We start from the raw sequence: 5,725 nt of genomic DNA, 5'->3' as shown, positions 1-5,725 counted from the left end.
CGATCAAGGAGGGCAATGCGCTGTCGCATTTAACGTTCGTTGACGGCCTGGTATATTATCATCGGAGGATCTTTGTGGGGTCTAGGTCCTCAGCACGCGCGCCTATCTTAACGGAGTACCATAGTTCGCCATCGGCGGGTCACCCAGGATTCGAAAGAACCCTTAGGCGGGTGTCAGCGAATTTTTTCTGGCCTAATCTAAAGAAGGAGGTTAAGCGGTTTGTGGACGCATGCATAGTGTGCCAGACGACGAAGTATAGTACACAAAAGCCTGCGGGACCGCTACAACCCCTGCCTATACCGACTCAGGTATGGGAGGATGTTTCAATGGACTTCATAACTGGGCTTCCACAGTCAAGGGGCTACACGGTCATTATGGTGGCGGTAGATCGCTTGTCCAAGTACGCGCACTTTGCACCGTTGCCAACTCGTTTTGACGCTTTGAGGGTGGCCCATTTATTTATCAACACAGTCGTTCGTCATCACGGTTTTCCCAAAACCTTGGTGTCAGACCGGGATTCGGTCTTCCTGAATCAAGTTTGGGAGGATTTGCTGCACCTTAGTGGGACAAAGTTGAATTTCTCAATAGCATATCACCCCCAATCGGACGGGCAAACGGAGGTTCGAAATAGAGGTCTTGAGCAGTATTTGCGCGCTTTCACGTCAGACCGGCCATCTAAGTGGGCGAATTTTCTGCCTTGGGCAGAGCTGGCCCTTAACTGTTTTCACCATGCCGGATTGGGCACGTCGCCGTTCAAAGCTTTGTATGGTAGAGAACCGCCGAGTTTGATCTTCGCCCTGCCGTCAGCAGCCACGCCGCCGTCCGTAGCTGAGATGATCCGCGAGCGTGGGGAATTGTTGGTGCAGCTGCGTCACAACTTGGAGCGAGCACAGCAGCGGATGAGAGATTCCGCGAATAAGCATCGTCGCCATGTGGAGTTTAAGGAAGGCGATAAGGTGTTGCTTAAGCTGCAGCCTTACAGACAACATTCCGTCGCCAGACCATTATCAGCCAAGCTGGCTAGGCGTTTTTATGGGCCTTTTATGGTCATTGAACGTATAGGACAAGTGGCGTACAGGTTAAAGTTACCAGAGGGAAGTCGGATTCACAATGTTTTTCATGTGAGCCTCCTTAAGCCGTTTGTGGAGGGAGATGTTTGTGGATCACAGGTCTCGCTGCCCTCGGAGTTTCTTGGAGATTGCCCAGTTGTGTATCCGGTAAGGGTGCTCGATCGTCGCGTGTTGTGGCATGAGAATAGGCCATTGGAGCATGTGTTAGTGCGTTGGTCGGATGGATCGGAGTCACCAACTTGGGAACCACTGGAGGTCGTTCAACGCTTATTCCCAAATGTGCTCCTTGAGGACAAGGAGGTTGCTATCGAGGGGGGGGGTTGATACGGACCCACATCGGGCACGCGCCGTTAGCAAAGAGTCGATCGTTCAGCCGGAGCAGGGGCATGAGGAGGGTCGCGCTCAACCGGAGATGCCGCCGTCGATCGCGACAACGAAGGGGAAAAGGAACGTTCGCCCGCCCGCAAGATTGGGCGAATATGTTCCCAAGTAGAGATCGGCATCTTTTTAGTTATTTTGAGTCTTTTTATTATTTTTGCTTTTATTTCTTTCCTTTTGAGTAATTAGTATTTTTTTTTTGGCATTTATTTTTGCTTTCACGTTTCGGGTTTTCTTTGTTGATTCTTTCCCGAGATGATTAGGATTAGGTCGAATAAACCCTAGGGTCCTTAGTCTATAAATAGGGCTTTTGTTCATTGATACGATTATGAATGAAATATTAATTTGCCCAAGCGTACGTTTGATTACCTTCAAAACTCTAGATAACAGGTTGCCCGACGGAAAAGTCTTCCGCGCACGACCAAATCTAGCCTCCGCCCATCCTACGACTGGACGCCGGAGAGATTCTTGATCGTCGGAACTATTCTTCGATCACAGTTAGGGGTAAAGCCCTAACAGGTTTGCAAATTGCATTAGTTTTTCTTTTATATATTACTTCCTCCGTCCCTATAAAGCATGAACTTTTGGTTGAACGCGGGTTTTTATTCTTAATTGGTAAAGTAAGAGATATGTAGAGAAAGAATAGTAAAAATGGTGTTAGTGGAGAATGAAGTCCACATTATTAGTTGTGAAATTAGATATCCAAAGTTCAAAAATTAATATTTTTCAAGGATGGGCTGAAAATGAAATAGTCCCTACATTTCAGATAGGGATTGAGACTATAAAGGTTCGGAACCTATACGTTGTTTTGATTCGGTAATTAAACTGATGCATAGAGACAACCTATGTAATCAAGAAGGTTTTGGCAAAATAAATCTTTGAACGTGTAAATTGTAATTATTGTCTTTTTTCCCATTTAGCGCATTGACTGGGAGAAGAATGATTCTCTAGCTATGATGTCACTGGAAATATATACAAGTCGTTCAACTGCGTATTTGCAAGGAAATTGGAACTGTAAAAAAGCATATTCCACAAATGGCACTCATAGGAGTGGCCTATAAATCCGTTTGTCCCTATTTTTCTCCTGCTACATCAGCATTTTATTTTCCAGCCAAAACACGTGTAATAGTGCCGTAAATTATGCCGTTAACATTGCGTCTATCCTCATTTTCACAACTATTTTCATTCATTAATTTTTTTGTTATCAAATAAAATAAAATAGCAAAATAACATATTAAGAACACAATAAAAAGAAACTACAACAAGAAACAAACTTAAACAAAAGGTACAAATAAGCTTTAATGGTTACGTGGCCAAATTTCTTCAATAATAGTTTCACATTGAAGTTGAGTGTGTGCTTGTTCCTCGCGCATTCTAGTCTATGCACGAAGAACATGATTGAAGCCGACCTATAAACCCCGATTGCAAAATTTCAACATGAAAATCCGGCCTAAAACTCGGTGCTTGTACAATTCGAATTTTGAACAAAGCAATAAATCACTATGGCATTTTTCTTTGCGGTTTGATTGCATAACCACATATATGTGCCACAAAACGTCGAACCAAGCCTTAGAACTCCCCATTATTTAATGTGTCATTTTTCTGAAGTCCAAAGGACAAAATGGAGTTGAAGAAAAGTAAATTGAATAATTGTAGCAAATATAGATTTCAACTAGCTAGTTTGGAACAAGGTCAACCTCTCTTATGTGTAAAAATTAATTGCCTATCTAATTTTGATCGATTACTGATCACCAATATTCCACCATTCATTCCCTGCATCCCCCAAGATGAGTATGTGTATAAAAATTAAACAATATTTCTAAACTTTAATTGGAAAGGACTGCTCCACCTCTAATGTAGTTCTAAAGCACACAAAATATCTTAAATTTTAAGATATGATTAAGTTCTTTAACCAAAGCAAATGACATGATCCAAATCACAGTTCGACTTATTTGCGATCCGGGAAAGAACCGACAAAGAAAACCCGGAAAGAAGCTTATATCATGCTCGACTATATTAGGACGTAGACATGGGTTGCTCGGCCACTACAGGCTTGGAGAAGGCCTAGTCTGTACCGGCAAATGAGTAACCTTACTCACTACTATTACAATTCCAACATAGGGAAATTATTTCACATGCAAAAATACGTAAATTACTATGACATTTTTAAACAATCTAATAACTATTGATTGTACAAAGCTCTTATTCCTTGGATATCATCTGGATGCAAGTTCTTGACCTGTCCGGCTGAAAACGTCGGAAACATGATAGCTTCATTTACTCTACTATGTTCAAGCCCTAAAAGGTGTCCGATTTCATGAAGTGCAAGGGTTTCAAGGTCAAAAGAGCCCGGAACTGACCCAACGGACCAACTCTCTTCGGCATCGTAATGGAACCTTCCATTAGTCGGTGCAAATGAATGAGCTAGGACTCCGCGGGGGCCATCAAAAGGGAATCCATCTCTGTGGTCGCGGCGGTAGAACCCTATAACCAAATCAGAGTTTTGATTGGTTGGGACTTGTTCAAAGGAAAATTGGGTGACAGAATACCACTTTTGGAAGGCACGTGCCACGGGGGCTTTAGCATATGTTGGAACGTTGGAGATGAATCTATAAGTGAGATAGGTTTTAGAAGATGGCCATTTAGGGTTTCCTGGAAAGAAACTGTAGTGAGATACTGTGTGGATGTTGCTCGAGCTTGACTCGTGATTATTGTCACGAGGTTGCATGTAGTTGATGCCGTTAGCAATATCAGGCACCCCACATCGAGGGGTTGTCATTTTGGATATTGTTTCATCATCTACGATACCTGAGGGTTTGATGTTGTAGTTTTTCTGGTAGGTTTTGATGGCTGATTCTAGGGTATCATCGAAATCATCATCCATGGCATGAGCATTGTTTTCATAGCTGAGATAACCGAATTTCTCGAGATAGGCTTTGAGCTCGCGGATGTCTTTTGTGTTGTTTCCCTTTTGACAACCTTTTAATTTCTTGATGAAATTAAAAGGTGATGAGTTTTTGTCACTTGGGGTGCTCCTCTTGGCACGGCCAATTGGTGCAAGTAGAATGAAAAGGAGAAATATAAAGGAGATGGGATGGAAGATCTTATAAGCCATGAACGAGTACTTGAAAAGATATGTAAGACTATTTATTATGTGTGATACATGTTAGTGTTATATTGTTTGTATTTATAGGCTGAGATTGGCAGAAGATAAGAATAGAAATAGAAGAAGTCAAGGAGTAAAATTTAAATTTGTGAGTTTAATTTTTTGACGTTATAAATTTAATGACCTTGACTTGAGATATTGGGTGTAGAATTTTGAGAAATTACCGCCATCAAATCACAATGTTTTAAAACTCGAATCGGTAAACGAACCGTATATTATGTTCATATAATCATATCAAATCGGTCATTAATTGTAGGACTTCATTTAGTAAACAGTTATGAAACAATAATATAATGTTCATATCAAATCGGTTACGGAAGTTTAATATATTTCAATGTGAATATTAAACTTTATATTTCACATTATGGTAGTGATTTTGAGACAAAATGTCTCAATGTCATGCTATCCGTATGTTATTCTGATATAAGTATATTTATATGGGTAGTGATAAACTAATAAAAATTGTATATACAAAATTGGACAATTTAGGTATTTTATATTTGAAATAAATTTATAATTATTAATTAATGTAGTGTATTACATATTTACCTTTTTAGTGATCATTTAGGAAAGATTAAATTTTTCATAATCAACATTTATACATTTAATTAGGGAATGATTTACTACATTTATTTGTAGACTAACCGTTGCATAATTTATTCTTCCATTAACAGGAATTGAGGATATTTCTTCTCCATTGACTTGCTACATTTATTTGTAGACTAATAAAAGGATTTGAATTGAGGACATTTAATTAGGGAATGATTTACTACATTTATTAAGAACTAATAAAAGAATTTGAATTGACTTACCTTCTAAAATAAAAGAGAATTAATATTCAAACACTAGTATAAAATTTTATTAATTATTAGAGTTTAAAAATTGATAAATTCCAACTTTTAAAATCACTTATCCAACAGTCATCGATACCAAATAATTATAAAAATGAATACAAACATATACACTTATTTCTTAATATTATCTTTCAATTATAAAAATAATAATCATTTGTATCCAATTATTTTTTTATTAAATAATCTCAAAATTCTAAGTTATAAAAATGAATATATGTATATATATCTAATTTCTTAGTGTTATTATCAAACAAAAT

General features: G+C 38.8%; 1 pseudogene; it reads right to left on the bottom strand.

Moving 5' to 3' along the window:
* Nucleotides 1–3,630: 3,630 nt before the first annotated feature.
* LOC125209374 (metalloendoproteinase 3-MMP pseudogene) lies at nucleotides 3,631–4,587 on the bottom strand (annotated as a pseudogene).
* Between the last annotated feature and the right edge of the window lie 1,138 nt (nucleotides 4,588–5,725).

The sequence above is a fragment of the Salvia hispanica genome, chromosome 3 (assembly GCF_029641045.1).
Source record: "Salvia hispanica isolate PSC_SH4W2 chromosome 3, Shi_PSC_v1, whole genome shotgun sequence".
Lineage (NCBI taxonomy): Eukaryota > Viridiplantae > Streptophyta > Magnoliopsida > Lamiales > Lamiaceae > Salvia > Salvia hispanica.
Note: the sequence above shows the minus strand (reverse complement) of the source record. Positions and strands in the feature narration are given on the sequence as shown.